This window comes from Dasypus novemcinctus, chromosome 4 (genome assembly GCF_030445035.2).
Source record: "Dasypus novemcinctus isolate mDasNov1 chromosome 4, mDasNov1.1.hap2, whole genome shotgun sequence".
NCBI lineage: Eukaryota > Metazoa > Chordata > Mammalia > Cingulata > Dasypodidae > Dasypus > Dasypus novemcinctus.
Genome location: NC_080676.1, coordinates 145,305,467 through 145,320,806, shown reverse-complemented (window position 1 = coordinate 145,320,806; position 15,340 = coordinate 145,305,467). Strand labels below are relative to the sequence as shown.

The 15,340-nt window shown below is 38.4% G+C and overlaps 1 protein-coding gene and 1 long non-coding RNA gene across 2 annotated transcripts in view; one reads left to right on the top strand and one right to left on the bottom strand.

Annotated features, from left to right (window-relative positions):
* Positions 1–15,340, top strand: part of CYYR1 (cysteine and tyrosine rich 1) — a 100,976-nt gene that overhangs the window by 49,402 nt on the left and 36,234 nt on the right. The window lies entirely within an intron of this gene.
* LOC131278292 (uncharacterized) lies at positions 762–1,780 on the bottom strand. The gene is made up of 2 exons (XR_009185612.1): positions 1,702–1,780; positions 762–1,019 (listed from the first exon to the last, which is right to left on the bottom strand). It is a non-coding gene; the product is annotated as an uncharacterized lncRNA (long non-coding RNA).

The window sequence follows — 15,340 nt, the reverse complement described above, 5'->3', positions numbered from 1 at the left end:
CTTCTCAAATCTGCCTTTTCCTCTCTCTCCCTCTAACATAATGTCAAATCTGGCTCTTATTTCCTCTTTTGAACTGCTGGTACAGCCCCCTCATGGGCCCCTCTGGTACCATTCTCTCCTTGCTCACTGCCACAGGAAGCCATCTTTCTAAAACACAAATCTAGTTGTGTCATTTCCCTCCCTGCAGGAAATGAGCTGAACTCTTTGGGCAAAGTCCCTCACCATCCAGGTCCTGCCTGTATTTTTAGTTGCATCTCTTGCCACTCCTAGATTGTAATATTTGCTGCAGCCCCACCAAACACTGTAAGCTATTTCACACCTCTCTGATTTTGTACATGCCATTCCCTCTGTTGGAATATATGCTCACCTTATCTAACTGGCCAATTCCTACTCTTCCTTAGAACTTCTGCTTATGCTTCATGCTATTTCTGAAATCTTTCTTGATCTTACTGCCAGGGTCCCTCTCATGTAACTTTATTTCAGTGGTGACTTTAAACTTAAATCTGTCACCCCCACTAGACACCTCATTTTATGCCAAGCCTCTGTGACAGAGGCACATGCATAGTAGGTGTTCAGTCCATGTTGAATAAATTAATAAATCTAAACACCAGTCTGTCTCCATTGCCTGGTACTAACATCATTTGAAAGATGTCATGTCTGCATCCCAGAGCCCATGCTGTGATGCTCAATGGGCAGAAAACAGTGGTTATTATATCCTGCGTAAGGGAAAATGTAGTAATTTCTTTCAGAGGGTTGTTGGATATCTTGAAAATAAACAGTATTTTAATTATTTTAATATCAAACTTGTTCTTATGCAGGTTTTTCTTTTGACATTTTATTGCTCCAGATTGACTTATTGTTGTAATTCTTCTTTGGCTTGCAGCTGTCGTTATTAAATTATCACCATTCTGTTTTAAGGCTGACCTCATTTTCTTGTGCATTGGGTGCTTTGGCTATGAAGGAGAAAGCCGTTGAGAAAAATAGCCTCCAGTTTCTTGGTTCATATGGAGATCTGAATTCTGAAATGTACATAAAGAGAGATTTTATTTCAGAGAATGGCTATGATCGAATAAAGAGAAAAGTGAAAATGCCTGATATTTTTAAAGGCATCATAATTTCAGAGATGCACCATTGTTTAGTATTTATATTTGGCCCTTTTTTCCTTATTACAGAAGAGCATATGCTCTGGGAGAAGGCATTGCTGTTTTTGCCTCATCAACTTGAAACCCCTTCTCCAGTCAGCATAAGGCATGTTTGATTGAATACTGTGATAATTTGCTGTTATAACTGGTGGCTGAGTCATCTGTTTTTACAGGATTGGTACTGTAAAGAATTGAGACATGTGTCTCCTGTGTCAAAATCGAGTGTGAATTTTAAAGTCGAAAGTAAAATGAACCCTTGAGCATGATCAAGTGAAAATCACAGCAATCTGTGGGCCGAAGGTTTTAGTAGCTACTATGAGAACAATTTTTTTTCAAGTTGCATTCATCGACTCTTCACACCTTCAGGCAGGGGGTGAAAATCCAAGCTTAGCGCTCACTAGTACCATTATGAAAAGGGACAGTATTAGAAAGTATTCTAGTTTCTCTGTGATCAAATATACATCTTGGTTCCTCACTCATTCCGGGGTTAGCTTCATTTGCTTGTACATTTACAAGTGGTCAAATGAAGGACAGTCCATTTTAGCAACTGGGCACTGACCTTGATTGGCTAAGGTCCCATGCATCCCAGGAGCTGATTTCTCTTCCCTGGAACGAAGGGTTCCCAGCCTGGATACCTGGGTCAAATACCAAGGGTGAAATTCAGAGCCCAGGAGACACTGATGATGGAAACAAAAGAGGAGCTGCTTGATTCCAAGAATGCCAGGCCTAGTCTACTGTCGCATCACAATTTAACTCTGAAACTGGACCCAGAGGGCTTCTTTGGGGAAGTAGAGTTTAAGGATGAAGCTGCCTCTCTTGTTCAATTTCAAGCCTTCTTCTAAAAGCTGTTTTCCTCCATCTCCTGAGTTAGTCTTTACTGGGAATGCTTTGGAAAGCGCTGTACAATGATGGTGGAGAAAATAATATTTGTAAAGTAATAATTATAAACAAACAAAATGTGTTGAAACTTTATTATCATAATATTTGAGAGAAAGACCCCTAAACATCAAAAGAATGCTCTGGTTCATAAATGGTATATACCTGGAGAATATTCAATTTAGTGCAGAAGAATTAGGATTAGGGGCACATTGGTGATACAATGAGTGTAAGCTAAAGCCAAGGTGATGTAAAAAAGTGAGTAAAGTAGATAAATGAATGTTAGGAGTCAAGTTTAGCTAAGAAAGAGAATAAGGCCATCAGATTTCTCAAAGACCCTTTGTCTAGATTAGGAAGGAAATTTGAGGCCTCCTATCATCAACCTAAGAATGATTGCCTTTGGGAAGTGGCTGGTGTATTGACTGGACACAAGGGAATCTGTTGAGATAATGCATATATTCTATAAATTGATGGGTGGGGGTGGTCATTACATGGACATATACATAAAATCATAAAATTCGTCAAGCAACACCCTTAAGATTTATGTACTTTTCTTGTATAAATTATACCTATAATAAATTAGGAAGAGATGGGGAAGAACTAGGACTTTGCTTTTTTTTTAACAAATCAATTTTATTGATACATATTAAAGCATAAATCCATCCAAAGTGTACAATCAGTGGTATTGAGTGTAATCATATGTTTGTGTATTCATCATTCCATTCTTAGAGAAATTTCATTATTCCAATAATAATAAACAAAAAACAAACAAAACTCATCTCCTTTCAATCCCTCTGTGCTTCCCCTGCCGTACATAGCTGCTATTCTGTTTCCTTTTCTCTAGTATATTGGTACTTATATTTTGTAAAGTCTTATATATACAATATCACCCACATTTGTGTTTTACATGAGGTTTTACTATCTCATACAGGGACTTTGATTTTATACTTTTCCCAAGAATAAATTAGTTCCTTCATGCAGCCCTACCTCTCTCTCATTTCTCACACCCTGTGAAAAGCATTAAAAACCATTTTTGTTTGTTTTTCATATTAACCTAGTTTCCTCTTTGCATGATGCAGTGTAGACAATAACTTCCTTTCATTTTCTTAAACAGCAGCTCATGATTAGCTGCGTGGCTCGGTGACTGCCCTCATAAACTCAGTTTCAGAACTTTATGGTCATATAGGCTGAATTTAGCCTAATAGCAAATAGGTATTTTTATAAAGGGCTTATAATGTTCCAGGCATTTAACTCATTCATAATTCACCTAAGAATGTTATGAATTAGGTGCAATAAAATCCTTGTTTTTCTTATTAAAAAATTGAACTTTAAAGAGGGTGTGCAGTCCATGCAGAGTCACGCTGTGAAACGTGGCAGAAATTTAGGTCTGTTATCAAACCACAATCGAAAATCTCTGGAATGTACTGCCTCCCAGCAGCCTCCAAATGCTCCTGTAGAAGCACATCTTTATTTGCAACTCAGAGTTTTATTGTTTTTCATGTGCTTGCAAATAAAAATTTCTGTAGGAAATATTAATTCTAAATAATTTACCATACCTTGGTCACCATGAGGCACCATATGAAAAACAAAGGCTAATAACAGAGTCAAGACAATAAAAGCATAGCACAAAGGGCCATTTCTTTTTATAATTTCAACCCTGCTCTGTGTTTTAATTCAAGTAAGTGAATTTTCCTGATTACAAATTTTTTTTTCTTTGAGCATAAATGTCTTTTAAATAATTCAGACATCTTTCAAAAATGCAATATATAATCCAAATGCATTCCTGGTTTCTTAAACAGAGCATACCTGTCACCACATATTAACTGGTTGCCAATGTCTCTTATTGATCACTGTATTCTACCATAATACATTCTTGTATTATGTTACTTAATACTGTTAAGGTATACTGGACCCTACTCAGAAAGCCACACTTGATATGCTGTTCTCATGGCTGTGTTTTGACTCTTGTATCGTTGACTTCTTCCACAGTTGTCATTATGCCATTTTATTGAAATTGCTGCTTCATTTTCCTTTGGACTAAAAAGGACAATAGTAGACAGATAAAAGAACAAAAAGTACAGATAATAGAGCCTTCTAGAGTAGTTAAAAATAAATAAATAAACAAATAAGCGTACAGTGTGGGAGCACCTGAAAGTTTCTCACAAAGAAAGTGCAGATTTTATTTTCTGTTGCAGAGTTTATTTTTTGCGCAATATAGGTTTTCCAAAGATATTTTTCTCCTTTGCATCTTATGCTTCAGTGGCTATGATTTCCCAAAAAGGTAATATTCAGATAAATGTTTTATTGTGTGACTTTAAAAAAAATGTTACTTGCTTGGGAGCAAGCTGACCACTTTCTGTCAACTCCTCATTAGACATCTTAAATCTCCAAGAGGCCACAGCAGTGGATGTTTTTCAAGAGTGGTCTCCTGGCAACGGGGCTTCCAGGCAGATACTGCTGAGGACACAAAAGTGAACAGAAATGAGATGAGATACTGACTGGAGAAAGGAAGAACACAGCCATATATAAATACATATATATGCACACATTAGAGAACGGAGTTAAGAAGAAAATCTTCAATTTAAAACTATTTTTTTAAATGACTAAGGGAATTTCAGTTATTTATTCAGGACTTGATTAGTATTATAACATTCAGATCTTTTGTCAACAACATATAAATACCCAACACACTCTGGACATAGGTTTTTGATTCAATTTTGATAATATATCTAAAATAACCATTTTCTTTTTTAAAAGATGCAAACTAGTGGTTAAAGAAGGGAGGACTTAAATATTGAAGAATGGACTCCAAATTATCTCACTGTTATCCTAAATAAATTAGATGTCCTCATACTCTTTTCATTATAATAGAAGCTACAAGTGCTTTTAATGATGTTCAAATTCTGTTACTGAAATTACAATTAATGTCATGGAGACTGATTTTTCATGGAATTTAGAGCAGCTCTAAAATTGAGCCTTATGGGGGAAAAAAGAAAGAGAAAAATTATTCAACCACCCACCAATATGAAGCCCATCTACCTTTATTTTTCTTGTCCTACCTCCATCACTATATTATGAGTATAAAATAGACAAAACAAACGCATCTATAGGGCAGAATATAAATATTTTGGCAAAACTTGCATGTATGAATAAAGAAATAAAATGAAAAAAATCATCAAAAATATTCATCTATAGGAGCAGAGCACCCCTGTTCCACATATGGTCCTATCTTAGCTTTAACATTAGCTATTGCTCACAGGTGTTTTACAACATATAGACAAGCAATATGAAATAAAAATATATTTGGTTTACATATACTGTAAATAACATTATGAAAACCTGTTACATGTATATGAGGAATTGTAGTTCTATTAAAAAAAAAACACTGTTATATCTTACCCTTGCATGTCCAAACAAGAGAGCTTTATCTCTTCTCTATTTGTTGAAAGGTTTAGAGTCTGAAAAAATTAGTATACAGGAAGAAAACAGTGACTTAACTTTCTGAAGAAACGTTTACATGCTAAACAATGTATTCCTCTCCTATAGCTCTATAAATGTGACTATCTGAATTAGGTACACCTCCTGTCAAATTTGTTGTGTATTTTCACCTGCTCCTAACTATCCTCCTAAACAAGCAATATTTATATCCCATTTCATCTTTTTTTTCCCAAAAAAATAAAAAAACCCAGCAGTTGTTAAGTTTATAAATCGTGGAAAATTCCGCCCATGCTGCTCTTGAATTTGGGAGGAGAGTGTCCTTGATCTCTTTGCCTTGAATCTATATATGAACATCTCCATCTTTAATCCTCTGCTTTCCCATATAGATTATTCTAGATTTCCAAAGCATATTGCTTGCTTTCATTAGATGCTGGGTGCATAAATAACTGCTTTATTTTAAGAATTTAGGCTGCGTTTTTAGGATGCAAAGAATATTTCACTGTTTATGTGTTGATGGTCTTGGACTGTCGGATTTTATTACTGCTTCTATTTTTCTCCTCAGAAATTCTGAATATTCCTCTCTACCCTAAGGCACTGAGGCACTCGGGCAAGCCAAGATCCTTTGCAGTATGTTTTTTTTTTTTTCCACATTCATTAAAATATACTTATCCGGTGGCACTTTTAATAATACTCATCAGCCTCGCTCTCTCTCTCATGTCGTGCTCTTCAGCTTCACTGCACTTTGCAGATGTCATTAATCCTTACAACACTTCAGAGAGGCAGATAAGTGGGTATTACTGGTCAGATTTTCATTCGGTGGAACTGTGGGAATCCTTCCATTGAGATAACATAAAATGAAATTGGGATCCATTATCTCCACTGAACAGATGAAGAAAATGAGACCAAAAGATTAAGTGGTGAACCAAGAGGAGAGAGAGAGTCCGTGTGAACACCGTGGAAAAGCCATTTCAATTCCAGCCCTCAATCCTGGGTCTTTTGTGCTTACCTTATTACAGCCTTCTCTCTTGGCCCGGAAGGACAAATGCCACCTCCGTGTGGTGCTTTCAAAAGCTCTGGATGGAACTTGCCCCAGGAATTATGAGAAGTAATCAAATTAAATAAATTCTGCACCATGATATGTATATCCTAAGTTTAGCTTGGGAAACTGGGAATGGGTCTATTTGGAATGCCACTTTATTGATTTTATTCTGAGGAGATACATCTCTTACTAGGATTTCTTAGAGGAAATGTCCATCCTTTCCTTTGAATGTATAAATAGTACGTTGAACCAGCACAGTGCTTGACGGATAAGGAACATGCAAACTCAATCCCTCTACCTTTTTATAGGAAGCTTTTCCTCTGTGAGTGCTGAAAATTCACAGATCTGAGACTTTTCTGCTCACTCTTAGCCCAAGTCTCAAGATTTCTTATTCAAAATTTTTAAATGTTTAAGATGTCAGAAAACATTTCAGATTTGCTGGAAAGGATCTCCCCATCTTCCACCTAGGGTCAGTTTTAATGGGTTGCCTACCTGTGGGGAGAGGGGTGTGGCTGACAGTCCAGTAGTTCTAACCTAAGAGTTCCCTCCTTCCATTGCTGGTGCCACAACTTGGGAGAGGAAGGAGAGTGTAGGAAAGTTCTTGTTCAACGTATGTCTGGTACTGCTCTGAGCTGGCTTTCTGCCCTTTGGCTCAGTCAGATGCTTAAAGCTCATCCTTTTCCTCACAGGCAGTGTGAAGGCCTCTTAGAGGCCCCTAGTAGGCTGCACTGACAGAAGGCCCCAGGGTGTGGATAGAGTCTCTGTCCCTGCTGGCCTGGTGGCATTACTGGCCTCTCTACAGGTGGCCGCTGCCCCTTCTTCCCTATGCCAGCTCTTGGTAGTCCGTCATTCACTACGCACAAAGACTCCGAATCTCACTGTTGCAGCCGCCTTACCTTACCAAGTGGTTCACTCGGAATTTAGAATAGCTCTAGGTTAGCTCTCTATCACACGTGGCCCATATCTGGTCCCTTGAATTCTCTAATTCTTTGCCCTTTATTTGGCAGGAATGTAATTTCCCTGACTCTACTCTGTCCTACACTGCCACAGACCCCTCCTCTGCCAAGAAAATAGTGTGCTCTCTTCATCTCCCCTGATCCAATTTTACTTCGACTGCTTAAAAGCAAAATCCTTCTCTTGGCATTTGATGTACATTGAGAACCAGCAGCTTTTCATGAATGTTACCACCAGTTTGTCTGTCCAACCGTGTTTCTAGCCTCTCACTCATGACCACTCTTACATTCTGCTCTACTGGACTTTCTCCTCTGTGCCAAATGTACCACATACTCTCCGTCCTCCGGTGTCTTTTCATTTTCTCACCTGGGTTGCTGCGGTAGACTCCCAAATGGTGTCCCTGTCTCCATTCATGCCTTTTGCAATATATTTGTCATTCTACTGACAACATCCTGAAACAGAACTCTCTTCATGACACCCAACTCTCTCCTTCAGTTTCCACTTTAACATGGCTTCCAAGGGCCTTCATGAACTCTTCTCTACTTAGTTCTCCAAACTCTAATGCCTCCTTTAATCAAAGAATGTATCAGTCAGGGTTCTCCGAGAAACAGGACCAGTAGACCAGTAAAAGATAAGTATAGCAGGAGTTGATGCTACAGTCTTCAGGCAGAATTTCTTCTTTTTCAGAGAAATCTCAGCTTTGCCTTAAGGCCTTTCAACTGATTGGATGAGGCCCACCCACATTTTTGAGAATAATCTCTTTCACTTAAAGTCAACTGATTGTCTATGTTATCCACATCTACAAAATAACCTTCACAGCAACACTAGATTAGTGTGTATTTTTTTGTTTTTTTGTATTTTTAGAAGGTACCAGGGATTGAACCCAGGACCTTGTACATGCAAAGCAGGCACTCAACCACTGAGCTATATCTGCTCCCCATTGAGTTTGTTTGCTTGCTTGTTTGTTTGTTTAAGGAGGTACCAGTGATCAAACCAAGAACCTTATACATGGGAAGCAGGTGCTCAACCACTGAGTTATTCTGCTCCCACTAAATTAGTGTTTGATTGAATAACTTGGCACTATAACCTACCAAGATGACACACAAAACTAATCATCACAAACACCTTCCTTCCTACCATCAAATCTGTATACAGTATATGCTATACTGAACTTTTCTCTTAAAATGTGCCCTACTCACTCTTGCCTTCTACATGTTGTTCCCTCTACCTCAATACTAATCTTTTACTTCCTTGACTAGCTCACTGTTCATATATGTTTGTCATTACCAATTCATTAATATCTCAAACTTCAAATAGTTTTGTTGTCTGTCTTATTCCCTGGTAGAGGTCAAAGTTGATGCATTTCTGCTTACCAATGTATCCACAGCTCTTAAAAAGATACAGAATAGGTGTTTCATCTACAATTGGTGAATATATTCTTTTCAAGAACTTACCAAATATAAAAGATGAAAATCTTACCAAGCTGATGCCACACTTAATTGCTTAAAGTTTCAAACCAGAAGAAAATATATGATGCAGATGAAATATGTGGCCCAACTTGAAAATCAGTTCAGACTTTTTAATTCAATGGGGGGGGGTATAAAATCAGTATTTACACATCGTTCTTTTAAAAGGGGTTGTTCACTTGTCTTTTCAGTATAGAAAAGAAGACCATGCATTCCTTAGGCATTTTCATTAGGGGCCTTGAGTCTAAATTGAATCTACCCCCCCACTAAGCAATTATTAATATGCATTATTTCAATATTGTTTTAGAGGGCAGTATGTATGTCTCCTTCCCAAGTTGTTGACTGAGTCCATGGAATTTTAATAAATTGGATGTAAAATGGCAAAAGAACCAAATTATTTGTCTGAACTCCATGTGCTACTAGAGCGGCCCTGAAGGAGTAATATAAGAAGCAGGCTATCAGTAACAGAAGGGAAAAGTAAAGGTCAGGATTTATGAAATTGTGCTGAAAGGTTTCTCTGACCATTTTTCTTTGTAAGCATGCTTCTCATAACAATCTAGCTTTTAAAAAATGACCTTGTCTTCCTTATAGAATCAAATCCAAATTCTTGTTAAAGGGTTTATTTTATGTTCTATGACTTGAGTGATATAAGATTGATGAAACAGTCTTTGAAATCATGAACATGTGAATTGATTGGCATAATCCCAAACTGTTTACATAAAATAAGCTATTGATGTTGTTCCTGGAATTTTTATTATCTGGATTTTCACCTGCTTTGATGGGAAAGGGCCCTTTTGCAAATTAAAGCTACCAAATGTGAGACTATCTTAAGGGCCAGTTAAAATATTAAGAATGTTGACTTTGATTTCAAGAAGGAAAGACAAAAAGCTTTGGTGCTGTTTTAAGTTAGTATTTTCATCAAAATCAAGTAATTAATGTTTCTAACTACCTAATAAATACCTTTCAATAACAGCAATTATTTTCAAGTTTGTCATTTCACTGAATCTTAGTAGCCCAAAACTGTTAGGAGAGAGTTAAGTGTAACAGGGATAAATTGCTAAAGGAAATTAGGGTATACCTTTCTTTTAAGATTCACAGTAAGGAATTATTTTTCCTTCCAGATTGTGGGTTGGGCCAGCAAAAGATCAAGGGATTGGATAAATAGTGGTCTCCACCAATCTGGTAATTTCTGTGTTGCTTGGTGAATTTTCTCTCCATTTGAAAAGCACCTATTTGCCTATTTTCAAACAAATCTTTTACTGTTTATAAATGAACAGAAAAGATTGCTGATAATTGTTTAGTCTCTTATTTTTCTTCAATATTTTGTTAATGTTGCTAGGCTTATATATTAACCAAAAGTGAAAGTTTTCCATGTTTAATATTCATTTGGTACATGCATGATTTCTTCCCAAATTTTAAATGCATCTAGTACACTAAGAATATGAAATAGATTGAGGACTGAGAAGAAAATTACATTAATAGTCATAAATATAGTTTCTTTCTTGTAGTCTGTGTAACTGGAAATAATTGACTTAAATTACTTTCCCTCTTTGTTGTAAAATTGCTCCTTCCCCATATCTGAATCCATCTGATGCTTCTTTCCTCTGCTCTCAGTCCTATCCCACCTGCTGAGCCAATTTTGACTGAGACAGAAAGCTCTTCAACACCTTGGACCCCTTTGTAGATATCTTAACCTCGTTACTTCAAATAGGTGATTCTCAACTCCAGCTCTGTAGTAGAACCAGAGGAACTTACAAAATATCGCAATATTTTGTATGTCTTATACCCAGACATTCTGATTTAATTGATATAGGTTGGAGCCCAGGCATGAGAATTTTTGTGTGTTTTCATCAAATTCTGATGGGAAGGCAGAGTTGAGGACAATAACTTCACTTGAGACAAAATAGGAATTGGCTGTCATATTCTTTTACCAATTTAGGTGGCCTTTTGAACCCATTTAGCTCTATAGCTTGGAGAACATAATAGCCATCCATGCCTGAGTCCTTGGAAATGTCCTCTGCTCTGGAATGCATTATTTCTGGGGCCCTATACCGGACTTCCATTTTATTTCCTCAAATTAAACCCCTTAGGATGTCCCATTCTGATAACTACTCTTACCACAAAGCCACAGCTCAGAGGGGTCAAGTTACCTAGCTCAGTAGTGCTAGAAACTGAATGTTAACACCAGTTTGATAAATCCATATCCTGTGAACATAATCATAACACCAACCCATTAGTCAGGATAGCTAGGATATGTTGCTGAAACAGAGATATCCTGAAAACTCACTGGCTTGGCCCAATGTAATTTTATTCCTTGATCACATCAGCAGCTCTCCCAGGTGGCTCTCTCAAGCCATGACTCAGTGATTCAGCCTCTTTCCACATGTGGGTTTGCCATCCTAGAATCTTTTGCTTCCAGTCATACAGAGAGACCAGGAAGAATATGGAGGTGAAGAAGAAACACCAGCTCTTAACTGACTTTGTCAGGAAGTGACCCACCACTTTCTTTCATGTTCTGATGGGGAGACTTAATCACATGACCTCTCCTAGTTGCATGGGAAGCTGGGAAATGTAGAGAAGCTCAAGAGTATTGGGTGAGCCTTACCTGTCTCTGTCATAACCTGCTTCCAGCACTCCCTGCCCTAGAAGAATCTGTGGAACCCCCTTAATTTCCTGTTGCTGTGTTTCTCCTTGTTGGAACTCTCTCTCTCTGGCCACTCTGCATTAACTACCAGAAGACTCCTTAATGGATAGTGATGGCTTACACGCTAATTCACCTTCTTCTGCCCATCTACATAGGCAATGTAAGTTACTTGAACAGCTGCAGCATCCATTATTCTGGCTGCCTACACAGTTTATATTGGCTAATTTTCTTTTCCTGCGGTAGGAGAATGAGAATTTCTCTGGCTTCGCCTCCCTTTTACATGACCTAATGTATGGAACAGGATCAAGTTTGCCTGACTTCTGAGACATACAAAAGAGACAAAATTAAACTTATGGGGTACTGTTACTGTGGTAGATTGAATTACACACCCCCTCAAAAGGCATGCTCTTAATTTTAATATTCATTCCTGTGGGTGTGAAATCATTTGTAAATAGAACCTTTTGAAGATGCTATTTTTAGGTAACATGAGGCCCAACTGAATCTGCGTGGGCCTGAATCCATCTTACTGGAGTCCTTTATAAGCAGAAAATTTTTGGACACAATTATAAAAACATGAGAGGAATCAGAAGCTGACAGTCAGTGGAAAACCAAAAGAACAGAAGACATAAGGAGAGAGAGATCGCCCTGTGGGGGAAGACCAGATGCAAGAACTGCCAGCAGCCAGCGCCAAAATGCTCAGGCTTTGGGGAGAAAGCATTGCCTTGCTAATGCCTTGATTTTGCATTTCTAGCCTTCCAAACTGTGAGCCTATCAATCCTATTGTTAAGCCAGCCCATTATGTGGTATTTGTCACAGCAGTCTGACAAAGTAAGACAATCTCCCTGGTGGTGTGAACTCCCTGGCAAATTCCCTCCTGTAAGTTGCATGACTGTAAGAGTGAGTGACTCCCTGGCCTATTGGAATTTCAAAGAATACAGAGAACAGTTCTAACACTTAAAATAGCTCTTCCTAAAAATGCACAGAATCCATCTAATTTTTTCTTTTATTCCTTAAGGGAAAAAAAAAGAAATAAAACATTTAAGATACCTTCCACACTTAAACCTATGTCATGGTATAGCCAATTATTTTTTTGCCAAGATGGTTTAGAAAAAAACTATACCTGGGAAGTAGTTGTGGCTCAACTGGTAGAGCATCCACCTACCATATAGAGGGTCCAGGTTTCGATACCCAGGACCTCCTGGACCGTGTGGTGAGCTGGCCCACAGGCAGTGCTGCCGCGCGCAAGAAGTGCCATGCCATGCAGGGGTTTCCCCTGCGTAGGGGTGTCCCATGTGCAAAGAGTGTGCCCTGCAAGGAGAGCCGTCCTGCGTGTAACAGGCATAGCCTACCCAGGAGTGGAACTGCACACAAGGAGCGCTGACACAGTAAGATGACACAACAACAGCAAAAAAAATGACACAGTTTCCCAGTGCCCCATGACGAGAATGCAAGCGGACACAGAAGAATACACAGTGAATGGGCACAGAGAGCAGACAATGGGGAGGAAGGAGAGAGAAATGAAGAAAATAAATCTTTAAAAAAAAAAAAACCATACCTGCCCAAAGCAGAAATAAGTAATTAAGAGCTAACTAGAGGGAATGGATGTGGCTCAACCACTTGAGCACCCACCTACCACATGGGAGGTCCCAGGCTTGGGTCCCAGTGCCTCCTAAAGAAGATGAACAGATGCCACCTCCCACAGCAATGACCTAAAAAGCCATTCCCGCAGCAGCAAGCAGAGGTCACAAGCCAGCTGATGAAGCATCCTACAGGAAGTACATGTGGCTCACTATGTTGGGTAATCCCCTCTCATGTAGGAGGTCGGGGGTTCAGTTCCCAGTGCCTCCTGGAGAAGGTGAGCAAACAATGAACAGACAGACAAGAGAACCATCTGGAGAAAAGGGGGATAAATAAAAAGAAAAATAAAGTGAGTGAAATAAATCTTTAAAAAAAAAAAGAGAACTAACTAGATAATATGAATGGGTTATAATTTCTTCTAGAAAATATTAAATGCTACCTTGACAGTTATATCTCCAAGGACTTGAAATTGCTGCTTATATTGACAATAAATAAGTTAAAAATTATGGAAAAGAGGTATTCTCTTTCCCCTTCAGAATTGGGGGTGGTGTTGGGGGAAAGGGTTGTTTGAATAAATATAATTTAGATTACAGTCAGCCATGTTCACAGAATTTTTTTTCCTGTTGGTCTGTAATTAACTAACACACTGAAATTTAACTCACTTCTAATCTTTTTTCAATGTTCATTAACCTGATTTCCACCTCTGCTTTGCTTTCCTTTTCTGACCTGCAGCAGCCGTGCTATTAAAATGGAATTCTTGCTAATTAGTCGTGGTACTAAACAGCTGGAGGAGACCTTGGGCATCATCTGATCCAATTAGATTCTAACTATACTAAGACCTGGATTGGAAGATCAGACTGCCCAAAGCAATCTAAGTATAACTCAAAGACTATTATTTTTAATTTTATGTTTTACAGAGGTTTAAGGGCAATATTTTCAAAAGAAGGATAATTAAGAATTCATTGATTATACAAATAAAGTAAACCTCCTATGTATGCATTCTCATTATGCTAAAAGTTTATATAATACAGGATTAAAGATTAGACATGCCCTTTGTAAATGTGCTCATCTTTGGGAAACACAGTAGGCTAAAGTCAGACCAGTAGGCAACAAGAATAAGCAAAGCTGATCTCCTGTCCTTTGATGGTGCATTCCTGGGCCTGACGCTTTCCTGTAAAAAGGCAGAGCTCTTCTGCAGAAATTCCTTCTCTGGGAGTCAAAGAGATCTAATGAACTAAATCATACTAAGATGTCAGACTCATATAGGGTTTCTCTTCCACAGTGGAATATTATGCCTCCAGACCTAGTGACTTAAATACTGGTAATGTCTAAAAGCTTTGGGCTACTGGGGATAGCATGGAACTGTAATAATCCATTAGGAGTTGAACTTGATGACTTTAAGGCACTGGGAACTTTCTCTTCTCTGTTGTTGCTGAACACCCTCCTTGCTGTCATCTTCCCTGCCCCACGGCCATTGTTAATTCAGTCCTTCGTTATCTTTTGCCCAGATGATAACAGTGGTTCTTTACTAGGACTGCATGGGTCTAGTCCAGTACCCAATTCCCCTCTCCACATTACTCTTAGACTGATCTGTGCTGATGACATTTCATTTGTTGCTAATGAGCTCCAAAAATAAAAGGTCAAGTTCCTGACACTGTCACTGAAGAGCCTCCTCACCTGCCCCATCTATTCCCCAGCCTCACCTCCCCCTCTCTACTCCAACAATTCTTGGCTTTTCATGGTCCTTTAAACTCACTGTGATATATTATATTTCTATGGCATTTCTTTGTTGTCCTTTTGATCTGAAGTGTGCTTCTGCTCTGATCGCCTCAATTTCCTTTGATTAACTCCGAATCTTCTTTTAAGATTCAGAAAGGGTTATCTCTTTTAGGAATTGATCTTCAAGTACCCTCCAAACACATGCACACATATGCACACGCACACTCTCCCTCACACACACAAATGCATACCTTTCTCTCTCTTTCGCTTGCACACACTCTTATACACCCTCTCCCTAGTCACACACGTACACATGCTCACAGTAAACATTTGAATTAGATGCTATCGTTTAATCCTAATTTGCATTAGTGCTGTGCACTACTGTTACCTGTATATGTGTGTCTCTGCCATATTTCTTACTTTCTTGAATCTCCTCTGTCGTATCTAGACCAGAGTAGACAGCCAAAAATGTTTGATATTGCAT